A 16597-nucleotide genomic window follows, 5' to 3' on the forward strand; every position below is an offset into this window, starting at 1 on the left:
TAATTATTTTTTTGCTCGACCACAGACTTGGGAGCACTGGGAGAGTCGAAGGCAGGAAAAGAAAGAGCTTTTCAGCCGGTGCGTCAGTGGGAATACGAGTCGATTATCACAATCGGTGGGCTCAAAATCCAATGGAAAATAAGCAAAGTAAGAAAATAAGGAAGTTAGGCTGTATAAAAACTTTACTTACCAAAGCAGGAGAGTTTTTACAGCTGTGTACATGTGGTGGGCTGCACTGTCAGATCCTCGAACTCAGTGAGAGAGAAAGAGAGAAAGAAACCTTCTTTTGGAAAGCAATTGTGCAGTTCTGGTCACCACATTATAGGAAGGATGTGATCGCAATGCAGGAGTGCAGAGGAGGTTCACCAGGATGTTGCCTGGGATGGAACAGTTAAGTTATGAAGAGAGGTTGGATAGGCTTGGGTTGTTTTCTCTGTAAGAAGTTTGACAACACCAGGTTAAAGTCCAACAGGTTTATTTGGTAGCAAAAGCCACACAAGCTTTCGAAGCTCTAAGCCCCTTCTTCAGGTGAGTGGGAATTCTGTTCACAAACAGAGTTTATAAAGACACAGACTCAATTTACATGAATAATGGTTGGAATGCGAATACTTACAGCTAATCAAGTCTTTAAGAAACAAAACAATGGGAGTGGAGAGAGCATCAAGACAGGCTAAAAAGATGTGTATTGTCTCCAGACAAGACAGCCAGTGAAACTCTGCAGGTCCACGCAACTGTGGGCATTACAAATAGTGTGACATGAACCCAATATCCCGGTTGAGGCCGTCCGCGTGTGTGCGGAACTTGGCTATCAGTTTTCTCTGGAGCAGAGAAGACTGAGGGATGACCCAATTAAGGTGTTCAAGATTATGAGGGGCATGGACAGGGTGGATAGGGAGCATCTGTTCCCCTTATTTGAAGGGTCAGTTACGAGGGGACACAAGTTAAAAGTGAGGGGTGAGAGGTTTAGGGGGGGATTTGAGGAAAAGCCTTTTTACTCAGAGGGTGGTGACGGTCTGGAATGCGCTGCCTGGGAAGGTGGTGGAGGCGGGATGCCTCACATCCTTTAAAAAGTACCTGGATGAGTACTTGGCACACCATAACATTCAAGGCTATGGGTCAAGTGTTGGGAAGTGGGATTAGGTGGGCAGGTCAGCGCCTTTCATGCATCGGTGCAGACTCGATAGGCGAAAGGGCCTCTTCTGCACTGTAGTTTTCTATGATTCTGTGATTCTGCTCAAAAGTGAAAATGGATAACGCGATTGTAATCAAGATTAATCAGAATCACAGTGGAAGTCTCTTGGTTTTAACACAGATTGGTGGGGGTTTACAAAAAAAAAGAAAAAAAAAACTCTAACTAGCAGTTCTGGTCGCTATGCAAAGAAAGGATGTGATTGCACTAGAGGAGGTACAGAGGAGATTCACCAGGGTGTTGCCTGGGCTGGAGCGTTTCAGCTATCAAGAGAGACTGGATAAACTGGGGTTGTTTTCCGTTGAGCAGAGAAGGCTGAGGGTGGATCTGATTGAGGTGTATAAAATTATGAGGGGAATTGATAGAGTGGATAGGAATGAACTTTTCCCCTTCACAGAGGGGTCAATGACCAGGGGGCATTGATTTAAGGTAAGAAGTAGAGGCGGGAACCCTCACAACAATTAAGAAGTATTTGGATGAGCATTTGAAATGCCATACTGGAAAATGAGATTAGAATACATAAGTGCTTGATGGCCATCGTGGATATGATGGGCCAAAGGGTCTCTTTCTGTGCAGTAAAACTCTGACTCTATGAGTAGTGGTGACTTCACTGGGCGAGTAATCCAAGAGCTCCAAGAGCTGTGGGAATGTAAGTTTGAATCCCACCAAGGCAGCTGGTGGAATTTAAATTTAACTGACAAAATCTGGGCTTGAAAGTTACTTTCAGTGATGGTGGCCATAAAACTATCCTTGATTGTTTTTAAAAACATATCTGTTTTTTCCATTAGGGAAGGAGATCAGCCACCTTTGTCTGGTTTACACATGGCTCCCACAACAAGTAAGGGCCTCCAAAATGACCTAGCAAGCCACTCAGTCCAAGGGATAGGTGACAAATTGTAGCCTTACCAGTGACGTCCACATCCTGAGAAAGAATATATTTTAAAAGTCCTTGCTAATAGAAATCCACCATTCCTTTGCATCTTCTAACACATTGAGTCCTATCAGTTCCATGTGTTTTATTACTAATCAGACTGTTACTTTTTTCCAGTATGATATGAAGATAGCTTTAGGTAGGATGGCGAGTGATGAAATCATTCTGAGAGTTATACTCACAGACTGTTTTTAACACACATACTTATCCAGCTACTGAGTGAAGTTTGGAGCCAAGAACCAACTAAACTCATTACAGCTGTGGTAAGTAGGTCTTTTAAAATTCCAATTAAACCCCAGATATGTTCTAGTTACCCATATTTATGTCACTGGTACAAAGTGTGGAATATTCGTAGAACCCATAAAACCCTTTTTCTCTTGAGGAGCTATCCTATCGCACCACTTGTCTTGGGGCTGATTGTTCAGTGAGATTGGCCACAGTTTAGGCTGACGCAGTTATTCAGTGCTAAATCTGACCACGGATTTAGGATCTCTCTCTATTCTCCTGATCAGCAAGCTCCCCGCAGGGTGGATAATTTACAAGTCACAAATCATAGGTCATATGTGCAGACTATCACTCAACAGTTGGCAGCGGTACTCTGCTTCGGATAACTCATTTAAAGAAACTCTGAAGATTCCATTGGGAGATATGAGCCAAACTTCAGCCTCTGAGCAGAGCAGATGAGTTCCAGACATTGTGTCGTTCATGTGAAAGATCTCCAAAGCTTATGAGTCATGATTCTTTCACATCTGGGACAGATCTCACTGTCCTGGAAAGTGATGCTTGAGATTATTGCACTACAGCAGGGTAATGCTCTTCAACACTTTCTTCAAGATGCCTTGTTCATACGATAACAGTTATCTTGAGACCAACGGAGGCAAATGTGTCCGATGTTCCATTTCCACAGAGTTACAATACATTACCTCATTTCCTGTGGCGCTGCTTCAGACAAAAACCATCGCACCACTTTTTTGGATCACACAAAAAAATGGTGCACTCAATTGTTTGATATCAGAAGATGGTTGGTCTCTGAACGAAGGGGCAACTGTTTGATTGGTATAGCTATTTACATAGCAGATATCTAAAACCCACAATGGGGGTTGGTTTAGCTCAGTTGGCTGGACTGCTGGTTAGTGACGCCAACAACGGGGGTTCAATTCCTGTCCCAGCTGTGGTTAGTCATGAAGGCCTCACCTACTCAACCTTGCCACTCGCCTGACATGTGGAGATCCTCAGGTTAGATCACCACCAGTCAGTGCTGATGGTCATCTGGGACGATGGTGACCTTACTTCCTGTGTAACAGATAGTTATGAGCATCCTAGTGAGGTTGGTAAAGGAAAATGTCAACTAATCAAGTACTTTACATAGATAACGTTGGCCAGAATTTTACTCACCCACTGAGACACACCACCAAACACCCCCACCCCTCACCCCCAGTGCAGGCTGAGAGGCTAAATTCAGGTGGGATTATGGGGGCTGTCATGTCTGTCACCATTCCACCTTTGTGGGTCTTTTACTTGCAGGGAGAAGGTGACATGCCGCCCACCCATCCTAAGCCAACTGAGGCCTTAAATGGCCACTCGATGGCCAGTTCAGGTTTTCTTTCTGGTATTTTATCAACAGTGGTGTGGGCAACTTCACCACCTGGGGAGACTGCCCAATAAAAGCTGGCAGTCTGCCTTCAGGTGAGAGGGGTGTGGGTGGGGTATCCCATTTGATCAACAATTACATTTACAGACTTGCCTTTATCCAGAGCATGTCACTCCTTCAAGGAACTCCAATAAATTAGTTAAACATGATTTCCATTTCACAGAACCATGTTGACTCCTCCCAATTATTGTGAGTTTTTAGAAGTGCCCAGTTATAACCTCCTTAATGATTGATTCAAACACCTTTTCCATAACAGGTGTCAAGCTAACTGGCCTGCAGTTTCCTGTTTCCTGTCTCCCTCTCTTCTTGAATAGAGGGGTTATATTTTCTACTTTCTCAGTCTGATGAAACCTTTCCAGAATCTAGTGAATTTTAGAAAACTAAAATTAGAATAATTACTTTAATTTAGAAAACTAAACCACTGCATCTACTAGCTGAGTAGCCACCTCTTTTAAGACCCTAGTGTGGCGTGCATCAGGACCCAGAGATTTGTCAGCTCACAGCTCCATCAGTTTTCTAAGTACCGCTTCCCTCGTGATTATAATGTCATCAGGTTCCTCTCTTCCTTTCACCTCCTGATTTGCAGCTATTACTGGAATTTTATTTGTATCTTCTATAACAAAGACAGAAGCCAAGTAGTTGTTCATTTCGTCCACTATTTCCTTATTATCAACAATTAACTCCTCATTGTCATTCTCTGGAGGACTAACAATCACTTTACTTCCTCTTTTCCTTTTTTAAATACCTGTAGAAACTCTGGATATCCATTTTTACACTTTTATCCACCTTCCTCCACATTCAAATTGATTCCTCCTGCTTGACCTTATAGACATTCGCTGTCATTCCTTATATTCTGACCAATCATCTGACCTGCCATTCATCTTAGCACAGTTATATGTTTCTTCCTGAAGTTTGATGCTTTCATAACTTATTTAGTGAACCATGGGTGGTGGCCCTCCCCTTAAAATGTTCCTTTACGGCAGGAATAGAATTATTCTGAATATTCTGAAATATCCCCTTAAATGCCAACCATTGCTTCTCGAATGATCTGTCATGTAGCTTGATTTTCCAGTTCATTTCAGCTAGCTTAGTTTTTATGCCCATATGGTTGTTGTTTCTTAAGCTTAAGATACTAGTCCTTGACCCACACTTCTCCCTTTCAAACTGGATGTCAAATTCAGTCACATTGTGGTCACTGCTACCTAGGAGTGCCTTTACTGTGAGGTCACTAATTAATAATTAATTAATTAAATGGGCAGAACAGTGGTTAGCTCTGCTGCCTCACAGTGCCAGGGACCCTGGTTCAATTCTGGCCTTGGGTGACTGTGCGGAGTTTGCACATTCTCCCCGTGTCTACGTGGGTTTCATCTGGGTGCTACGCTTTCCTCCCACAGTCCAAACATGTACAGGTTAGGTTGATTAGCCATGGTAAATGTGTGGGGTTATGGGGATATGGCCTGGGTAAGGTACTCTGTCAGAGAGCTGGTGCAGACTCGATGGGCCGCATGGCCTCTTTCTGCAGTGTAGGGATTCTATGAATATTGTTACATTATAAAATACCACAATTTGTAATAAAATGTTAAAGGACCCACCTCTTATAGGAATAATTACTGATTTTTCTGCTTTAATACAAAGGATGACAACAATGGAAAAATATAAATTTCATCCATTTTGTTTTTATGTACCGTTGAGTTTATGCCATCGAAACTATGGTAAGAACAGCACATGACTTCTGCCTGGATCTGTTACTCTACACTGAGCCTGTGTAGAATGAAGCTGAGAATGCAGAAACCAGTTGCAGTGTTGAGGTGCACAGAGAGAGGGCAGTGGTTGCAGAATATGGCTAAGAGCAGGCAGGCTTGCTGCAGAGCTGTCCAGGTGTAGGGAGATAGGAAAGAGGGATGTAGGGGCAGGGATACACTCGGAGTGGAGAGAGATCGGACACAGATTCCTGCTCGGAGCAAAGAGGGTTGGTTGGTCAAGAGTTGAGTCAGGAATGAGTGGGATGGGTTGCGGTATTAGAATCTGGACTCTGGTATATACATGATGCATTCATTGTCTTGTCTGTGGCAATGACAAAATCATCAATTAATCCAAAAGCAGACACACTGGATGTACTTTTAATCTACCTGCCCAGCTGAAAACTGAGTCGGATTGGATGCCTGACTTACACCCGAATCAATTTTACACTCAGTAAAACCAGGTGGAGTAGTTTTGTTTATGTCAATACATTCTCTGCAGCTAGCGTATTTGGATGTGTGAATGTGACAGAGGGAGACTATACACAGGCAGCAAGTTCCATTATTTGTCACCTGCCGAGCTAATCATCTTTTTTTATTATTTCATGGGATGTCGACATCGCTAACAAGGCCAATATTTGAATAAAGTTTCATACAAAGTGCAGAAGGAGGCCATTTGGCCCATCAAGCCTCCACCAACAACAATCCCACCCAGGCTCTATTCCGTAACCCCACATATTTACCCTGTTAATCCCCTGACACAAGGGTCAATTTAGCACGGCCAATCAACCTAATCCACACATCTTTGGATTGTGGGAGGAAGCTGGAGCACCCGGAGGAAACCCACACAGACAGGGGAAGAACATGCAAACTCCACACGGACAGCCAGCCAAAGCCGGAATTGAACCCGTATCCCTGGTGCTGTGAGGCAGCAGTGCTAACCACTGTGCCACCGTGATGGACAATATTTGTTGCACATTTCTAATTGTTCTTGAGATGAGTGGCTCGCTAGGCTATTTCAGATGGCAGTTAATGGTGTCACGTGGAGACCAGAACAGGTAAAGACAGCAGGACATTAGTGAACCAGATGGGTTTTTATGACAAAAGTTTCATTAGGCTTTTAATTCCAGGTTGTGTATTGGATTCAAATTTCACCACCTGCCCTGGTAGGATTCAAACCCAGGTCTCTGAATCACCACCTCCCCAACTAGCAGAATAAGCTGCTTATCTCGTTGTTCTTATATCAGATCAACCATGATTCCATTGAATGGCAGAACAGACTCAATGGGCCGAATGGTCTACTTCTTCTCCTGTATCTTATGGTCTTTCTCTCAACTGTAAACTTGCATAATTAGACAAACCTCGCGTGACCTTTAAAAAGTTTGAAGGATTCACAGTGTCCATAGAATCAATGAAAACGTAAGCAAAATCTTTACAAAAATAAACTCTTTTTGAAGTCAGGAGATGGGTGTCTCTGTGTTTCCTTTGGGTGAATTGCGATGTAGTGTACACAGTTTCACATTTCAGCAACATATTGGAAAACCAATTAAGAATTTGATACACTTCATCCAGTTATCCATCCATCGTTTAAGATCAAATACTCACTGTTTCTATGGTAAAAGATACAGGGGAGTGTTAGAACTCCCAGAGTTTAATCTGGCCTTGGCAAAGACTTGCATGGGGAAAAAAAACAGAGGGAAAGAGAGAGAGAGAAAGAGAGAGAGAAAAGAGTTGTGCAGTTTTCCATCTGCAAGTGTAGAAAACAAAGTCACAATTTTGCTGAGGCAATGACTTGTATCGACAGTGACCAGGGAGTTGACTTATATTCTCTGGCATCATATCTGGGGCCAAAGCAGGGTCTAAGTAACTAACATGTTCACAGCACAGCCTTTATTGTTTCCCAGCAATAGCCTCTGAACATGTGGAGTTTGTGGATCAGTCTGGGAATCCAAATGGCTGGTCGTAAAAAAAAAATTGGGAGAAGATTGCAAGCACATTTTCTGAAGGAGTGCTAATGTGCTAATCTGCAAAATTACATGATCCAGGTGCAGCTCCCTTTGGGACATCATCCTTTGGATCACAGAATCATCGGATTTTTACAGTGCAGAAGGAGGCCATTCAGCCCATCTTGCCGGCACCACCCCTCCGAATAAGCAATTCACTTAGTGCCGTTCTCCTGCCTTCTTCCCCTAACCGTGGAAATTCTTCCTCTTCAAAAAAATGCTTTCCCCTTTCGAAAGCTTGGATTTAACCAGCCTCCACCACAACCTCAGACAAGACATTCCAGGTTTTAACCACTCGCTGCATAAAAAAGTTTTTTCTCATCTCACTTTTGTTTCTTTTGCCAATTTTAAAAAATCTGTGCCCTTTTGTTCTTAACCCTTTCACAAGTGGGAACAGTTTCTTTGTCCAGAACCCTCATGGTTTTGAATACCTCTATCAAATCTCCTCACAGCCTTCTTTTCTCCAGGGAAAACAGTCCTAACTCCTTCTTTCCATCTCCATAGCTGCAGTTCCTCATCCCTGGAACCTCATCAATGTCTTCACATTCTTTCTAAAGTTTGGCACCCATAACTGAATTAATGCTCCAGCTGAGGTTGAATTAGTGATTTATACAAGTTCAACATAACCTCTTTGCTTTAACACTCTCTGCCCCTGTTAATAAAGCCAAGGAGTTTGCAGAGATTTCCCTTTCTCCATATCTGCAGTTGTGAGCAGACCTCTGTGAAGTCCTCTGACAGGGAGGAGATGTCACTTTCATCTAGTTGTGTGGGGGGCACGGGTTCCATTCTGCAAAGCTGTGCACTCAGCCCCAGTGTATTCACACATATTTGATTTAAAGTTTCTGATGCTTTCTTGAAAGCTGAAACCTTTGAAACCCTCTCCGTTTCACTGGAGACCTTTGATCTCCATCAATTTCAATGTGATGTGGAGATGCTGGCATTGGACAGGGGTGGGCACAGTAAGGAGCTTACAACACCAGGTTAAAATCCAATAGGTTTATTTGGAATCATGAGCTTGCGGAGCGCTGCTCCTTCATCAGGTGAGTGGAGAAATAGGTTTCTCAAATGCAGCATATATAGACAAAGACACAGTTGCAAGATAATGGTTGGAATGCAAGACTTTACAGGTAATCAAGTCTTTACAGGTACAAACAGTACAAGTGGAGAGAGGGTTAAGCACAGGTTAAAGAGATGTGGTTTGTCTCAAGCCAGGACAGTTAGTAGGATTTTGCAAGCCCAGGCCAAATGGTGGGGGTTACATGTTGTGTGACATGAACCTAAGATCCCGGTTGAGGCCATCCTCATGCGTGCGGAACTTGGTTATCAGTTTTTACTTGGCGATTCTGCATTGTTGTGTGTCTTGAAGGCCGCCTTGGAGAACGCTTACCCAAAGATCAGAGGCTGAATGCCCTTGACTGCTGGAGTGTGCCCCGACTGGAAGGGGACACCCCTGCATTGCGATTGTTGTGCGATATCTGTTCATCCATTGTCGTAGTGTCTGCTTGGTACATGGCACATACTCATGTGACTTGGCCAACGTTGTCTACCTCATACACTGCAGGAAAGGATGTCCCAAGGCATGGTACATCGGTGAGACCATGCAAATGCTATGACAATGGATGAACAGACATCGTGTGACAATCAACCGGGATCTTGGGTTCATGTCACACTACATGTAACCCCCACTATTTGGCCTGGGCTTGCAAAATCCCACTAACTGTCCTGGCTTGAGACAATTCACACCTCTTTAACCTGTGATTATCCCTCTCTCCACTCGCACTGTCTGTACCTATAGAGACTTGTTTACCTGTTAAGACTCACATTACAACCATTATCTTGCAATTGTGTCTTTGCCTATATATGTTGCGTTTGTGAACCTACCTCTCCACTCACCTGATGAAGGAGCAGCGCTCTGAAAGCTTGTGATTCCAAATAAACCTGTTGGACTTTAACCTGGTGTTGTGAGACGTTTTATAATTTCAAAGTGCAGTGCTTTGAAAAAAACCTCAATTGACAACTCAATGGATTTTGATTGAGCCTCCAGCCAGCTGTAATTATTTACATTTCTCTTCATGCTTGAATGCATCTCAAGTACCTCCATTAATCCTAACCAAAATATTGACGTTCACTCTAAGCCCGCTTGACAGCCTGTGGTTTCTTCAAAAGGAATAAGTGGTTTAATTTCCTCCTTTGCAAACCACATTCATTTTGAAGAAACCACAGGATGTCAATCAGGCTTAGAATTTTTGTCAACATTGCAGTTAGAATCAATGGGATACTTGAGGTGCCTTTGTACTGACGTGGACCATGACTGCTGCCTGTTCGTCCTCCCACCTCAGGGTGCTCTGCAGCCAATCAATGATATCCTTGACCCTGGCACCTGGAAGGCAACACACAATCCTGGTTTCATACTGGAGTCACCGAAACACCTATCTATCTCTCTAACCATTCAATCACCCATCACAATTGCTCTTTCAGACTTCCTTGTACCCCCGCCCCCTACACTTGGTTGTGGCTGCGCCGCCCAGATGAACCATTTACCCTCATCAGTATTCAGAACTGAATACAGGTTGGAAAGTAGAATGCAATCAGGGGACTCCTGCACTACCTGCCCATGCCTACGTAACTAACTGTAATATCCCTGAAGTTGTCTACTTCCTGGATGCACCGCAGGAACGCCAGCTGCTGCTCAAGTTTGGAAACTCAGAACTGATGCCGCTTCCTGCACAAACGGTTTTCCAGGATACAGGAAGGGCCCCGGAATTCCCACATAGCACATGATATGCATTCTAGAGGTTGGAGCAGTCCTCCATTTTCTCTAAAGCTAATAAACCTTACTATTAATAAACCTTACTAATACTAAACACCTTACCACTTTTAATACACCTTACCTATACTGACAAATGCTGTTAATACTTAATAGATCTTACCCTACTTTAAAAATAAAGATAAGACTCAGCAGTTGATTCTCTAGTTCAGATTAGATGAATAAGAAATACTCACCAGCCAATCACCTACCACTTTCCTGTGCTGCAATTTTCCTTCCTGAATGCTACTCTGACTGTTCTTGGGCAGGGGCAGCTTATTCTTGTTTATTTCCAGAAACTTGTTCTCTTTCCTCTCCCGCTCTTTCTCCTGCTCCTTTATACCCCACTGGGTTTCTGAAGACTTCCTCTTGCTTCTCTCTCTTTCGCTTGTTCTTGCTCCTTTTTAACCCATTCGGCTCCTGAATATTCCCTTTGTCTTTCATTCTCTCTCTCTCTCTATCTCTCTCACACACACTCCTTGCACCCCTCTGGGCTCCCGAAGTCTGACGCCCTCCTCTCTGTCTCTCTTTCGCTCCTTTGTACAATAATAATGGGCTCCCACTATCATTCTGCTATTTACTACTTTCCTTCAATAATACCACATTGTATATTTATAATTACCACATTAATTATTATCTGATTATATTTTGATGCCATTAATCTCATTGCATCTATAACAATATAGCAATCAATACCACACACATTAATCAGATTGTCTCACACCCACATGGACCACTACTCTATGAAATTCAGAGCATTATAAAGCATGCTCAGGCATCTTTCTGATCCTGCATATGTGCAGCACAGAACAAACTTGCATCTATATAGCAGCTTAACATATCCCCAGGGTATCCCATAACACTGAGATTTGAAATGTAGTCACTGATGTTATGGCGGCAAACCAATTATCACGCGGCAAAGTCCCACAAATACCAAATTAATGAACACCAGATGTCAGGTTTTGGGATGTTTCAACATTTTGGGATGAATTATATCCTAAGTGTTGAATTTAAAAGTACCTCTTGGCAACATCATCAGAAGAGTTGAGTTTAGATTCCACATATGAGCTGATGAGACCCAGCTCCGCTGCTCCATCACCTCTCAGAACTCTCCACTGTGTCTGCATTGTCTGCCTGCTTGACCAACATCCAGTCTTAGATTCACCACAATTTCTTCCAGTTAAACATTGGGAAGATCAAAGCCATTGGGCTGAATTTCCTAAGGCCCAAAGCTATCTTGGAGGCGAGTGAGGGCTCTGGGGATATAGTGAGGAGCTGCATTAGGACAACTACCTGGTGCATTCAGCTGCCCATTGCACAAGGTGGCAATTTCCATGCTTAAGGCCCCAATTCAGGCTGATTTTACAGCAGCGCTGGCATTTTACCAATTCCTCTTTATTAATTCATGGGATGTGGGCGTTGCTGGCTGGGCCAACCCTGAATTGCCCATCCCTGAAGGCATTTAAATGTCAACCACATTTCCGTGGCTCTGGAGTCACATGTAGGCCAGACCAGATAAGGACAAAGAACAAAGAAAAGTACAGCACATGAACAGGCCCTTCAGCCCTTCAGCCCTTCAAGCCTGTCCCGAACATGATGCCCTAACTAAAAAAAAACCTTCTGCCCTTACTCAGTCCATATCCCTCTATTCCCTTCCTATTCATGTGTCCATCCAGGTGCCTCTTAAATGTTGCTAATGTGCCTGCTTCCACTGCATCTTTGGCAGCGGGTTCCAGGCACCCACCACCCTCTGTGTGAAAAACTTCCCCACACATCTCCCTTAAACTTTCCCCCTCTCACCTTGAACCTGTGCCCCCTTGTAATTGACACTTCCATCCTTGGAAAAAGCCTCTGACTATCCACCCTGTCTATGCCTCTCATAATTTTGTAGACCTCTATCAGCTCTCCCCTCAGCCTCTGTCTTTCCAGTGAAAACAATCCAAATTTATTCAACCTTTCCTCATAGCCAATGCTCTCGAGACCAGGCAAGATCCTGATGAACCTTTTTTGCACTCTCTCCAAAGTTGCCACATCCTTCTGATAGTGTGGTGACCAGAACTGCATCCAATACTCCAAAGGTGGCTTAACCAAGGTTTTATATAGCAGCAACATGATTTCTCAACTCCTGTACTCAATGCCTCAGCTGATGAAGGCAAGCATGCCATATGCCTTCATAATCACTTTGGCCACCTGTGTTGCCACTTTTAGGGAACTGTGGGCTCACATGCCCATATCCCTCTGTATGTTAATGTTACTAAGGGTTTTGCCCTTTACAATACAATTCATACCTAAATTTGATCCTCCAAAATGCATTACCTCACATTTGTCTGGATTAAACGCCTTCTGCCATTTCTGTGCCCAAGTCTCCAATCTGTCTATATCCTGTTGTATCTTCTGACAATCCTTGGCACTATCAGCAACTCCGCCAATCTTCGTGTCATCCACAAATTTATTAATCAGACCATCCACATTTTCCTCCAGATCATTTATATATCCAACAAACAACAGAAGTCCCAGCACTGATCCCTGTGGAACACGACTAGCTACAGATTTTCATTCTGAAAAACACCCTTCCACCGTTATTCTCTGTCTTCTACAACCAAGCCAGTTCTGTATCCCTCTAGCCAGCCCACCCCAAATTCTATGTGATTTTAGTTTGTGTACCAGTCTGCCATGTGGGACCTTGTCAAACGCTTTACTAAACTACATCCACAGCCCTTCTGCCATCAATTTAAATTTCAATCAACTGCCCTTTAAAAGTCTCCCACATGCCAGACATGGATTTGCCCTCAAATAGCCGCTCCCAATCCACATTCCCCAGTTCCTGTCTAATTTGGATATAATTGGCCCTTGCCCAATTAAGCACCCTCATCCGAGGGCAACTCTTGTCCTCAACCATGACTACCATAAATCTTACAGAATTATGGTCGCTAAGCCCAAAACGCTCCCCCACTGAAACGTCGATCACCTGGCCTGGGTCATTCCCCAATACTAAGTCTAGTATGGCCCCCTTCCTGTTGGATTGTCAACATACTGTATCAAAAAGCCCTCCTGGACATATCTAACAAATTGCTCTCAAATAACAAAGAACAAAGAACAGTACAGCACAGGAAACGGGCCCTTCGGCCCTCCAAGCCTGTGCCGCTCCTTGGTCCAACTAGACCAATCGTTTGTATCCCTCCATTCCCAGGCTGCTCTCCATCCAAGCCCTTGGCTGTAAGGGAATCCCAGTCAGTATGGGGGAAGTTAAAGTCACTCATCACAACCACCCCGCTTTTTTCACACCTTTTCAGTATCTGACTACAGAACTGCTCCTTTGGCTCCTGCAGGCTCTTGGGAGGTCTATAGTATAATCCCAACAATGTGATTTCACCCTTCTAATTCCTGAGCTCCATTCATAACGCCTCACTACAAGATCCCTCCAATGTCTCCTCCCTCAAGACAGCTGTGATCTGCTCCTGAATCAGTAATGCAACTCCCCCACCTATTTTGTTTCCCCTTCTGTCCCGTCGAAAACAACAATATCCCAGAATGTTCATAGAATCATAAAATCCCTACAGTACAGAAGGAGGCCATTCGGCCCATCGAGTCTGTACTGATCACAATCCCACCCAGGCCTTATTCCCAAAACCCCTCGCATTTATCCTGCTAATCCCCCTGACATTAGCCTCAATTTAGCATGGCCAATCAACCTAACCAGCACATCTTTGGACTAGGGGAGGAAACCGGAGCACCCGGAGAAAACCCACGCAGACATGGGACGAAAGTACAAACTCCACACAGACAGTGACCCGAGGCCGGAATTGAACTTGGGTCCTTGGTGCTGTGAGGCAGCAGTGCTAGTCCCTGTGCCACCGTGTCGCTCTGCTAACCACTGTGCTGATAACTGGTGGCACAGTTAAGCTGCCAGTTCTGTCCCTGGCTGATATATGGTATGCAATATCATAATTCCATGCAGTAATCCAGGCTCTCAGTTCATCTGCTTTACCTGTTATACTTCTTGCATTCAAGCAAACGCATTCCAGACCTAGAGTCCCGCTGAGCCCTGCGACTTCCCTCTGCCTGCTCTTATTCCACGCTATGCTTATCTCAGTCTCACTTTTTACCCTAGTCTCTATACTTACTGGCCTGCTGTTCTGGTTCCCACCCCACTGCCACACTAGTTTAAACCCTCCCAGACAGCACTAGCAAACCTCCTGCCCAGGATATTGGTGCCCCTCCAGTTCAGTTGCAACCCATCCTGCTTGTACAGGTCCCACCTTCCCCAGAAGCCATCCCAGCGATCCATATATCTAAAGCCCTCTCTCCTACATCAGCTCTTTAGACATGTGTTCAACTGTACTATCTCCCTATTTCAAGCCTCATTAGCACGTGGCATGGGGAGTAATCCTGAGATTACTACCCTAGAGGTCCTGCTCTTTAACTCCTGACCTAACTCCCTGAATTGTCTGTGCAGGACCTCTTCCCTCTTCGTGCCTATGTCATTAATACCAATGTGGACAATGGCATCTGTCTGTTTATCCTCCCGTTTCAGGATGTCCGGTACCCACTGAGAGACATCCAGGACCCTGGCACTAAGGAGGCAACACACCATCCTCGAGTCTCATTTGCAGCCACAGAAGTGCTTGTCTGTGCCCCTGACTATCGAGTCTCCTACTACTATTGCTCGCTTGGACTTAGCCCGACCCTGCTCTACAGCAGAACAGTTGTGGTGCTACAGGCCTGGCTTCTACTGGTATCTTCCCCTGAGAGGTTATTCCCCCAATAGTATTCAAAACAGTATACTTGTTTGAGAGGGGAATAGCCCCAGGAGAATCCTGCCTTGCCTGCCTGCCTCCTGGCAGTCACCCATCTACCTGTCTGGACCTGTGGTGTAACCACCTCCCTGAAGCTAGTGTCTATCACACTCTCTGCCTCCTATATGCTCCACAGCTGATTTCCTTCCCTAAAGGACATTCGTGAACCAGATGGATTTTTTATGACAATTGACAATGGTTTCAGGGTAATCATTAGACTTTTAATTCCAGATTTTTATGGAATTCAGATTTCACGATCTGTCCTTGCGGGATTCGAATTCGGGTCCCCAGAGCATGAAATACCAAATTTTCTTGGTCTTCTGAGAAAGTAGAGGCATTGGTGGGCTTTCTTAACTATAGTGTCGGCATGGGGGGACCAGGACAGGTTGTTGATGATCTGGACACCTAAAAGCTTGAAGATCTCGACCCTTTCTACTTTGGGCCCGATTTTACTACCACGTTGTGCCCATTTTCAGGTGCAAAAACTTGGTAAAAATGGGCATGAGGCAAGTAGCATGATCTGCGCCCACCTCCGTGCCAGTTCCCCCTTTACCAAGGCCCGAAAATAGCAGCGATCGGGACTGTGCCTGAAACAGGCGCGACGGCCATTTAAATGCATTTACATTGACTTAATGGGCTGCACGCCCAACCTTACCAGCACTTCCCCCTTTACCACCACGTTCGCCCATCCAGAATTGGCACCAAACGTTCCACAAAAGTCCAATTTGGGTGCTCCAGTTAGGGAAGAGGTAAGTGACGAGCCTCCAACGGCTCTCTGCTTGAGATCAGTGGCAGGGGGTGGGGGGGGGGGGGGGGTGTGGCGTGGGGGAGGGGGGGGAGGTGGGGGGGTGGGAGGGGTTGGAGTGGGGGGGTGGGGGGGGTGGGGGGGTGGGGGGGGGGCGGTTCCGCTGCCACTGCCTGAGATCAGTGAGGGAAAGGGGAGTTCCACTGCTACTCGTCTATGATCAGTGAGAGGGAAGAGGGGGTCCACAGCCACTCTGCCTGAGATCAGTGGGAGGGAAGGGGGGTCCGTTGCCACTCTATCTGAGATCAGTGAGGGGAGAAAGGGAGTCTGCTGCCACTCTGTCTGAGATCAGTGAGAAGGAGGGGGGCAGGGGCCCATGCTTGGTCTGGTTGGTGGGGGTTGGGGGATAATGGGGTCAGTAATGCTGTGGGGGTGGGGCAATGTCTGTGGGTGCCAGGAGGAGACATTATCCGGCCCGGGAACGATGTGACTGGGAGCAGCATTCTATCATTTTTTTTTTCTGCACATGCACAGTTGAAGGCGCTGATTGGAGCTGCAGGATTTTGGGTGCCTTTAAGCCCCGCCCACAGGCTTCTGCAGCGCGATTCGGAATTGCTGATATTTTTTCAGGCAGCGTATGTATGGGGGTGCCTGAGAACGGTCTAAAAGTCGGATCTGAAACACTCCCAGTTTCAAGTCCACCCAATACTTAGAATCAAAATGGTAAAATAGGGCCC

The sequence above is a fragment of the Mustelus asterias genome, chromosome 5 (assembly GCF_964213995.1).
Source record: "Mustelus asterias chromosome 5, sMusAst1.hap1.1, whole genome shotgun sequence".
Classification (NCBI taxonomy): Eukaryota; Metazoa; Chordata; class Chondrichthyes; order Carcharhiniformes; family Triakidae; genus Mustelus; species Mustelus asterias.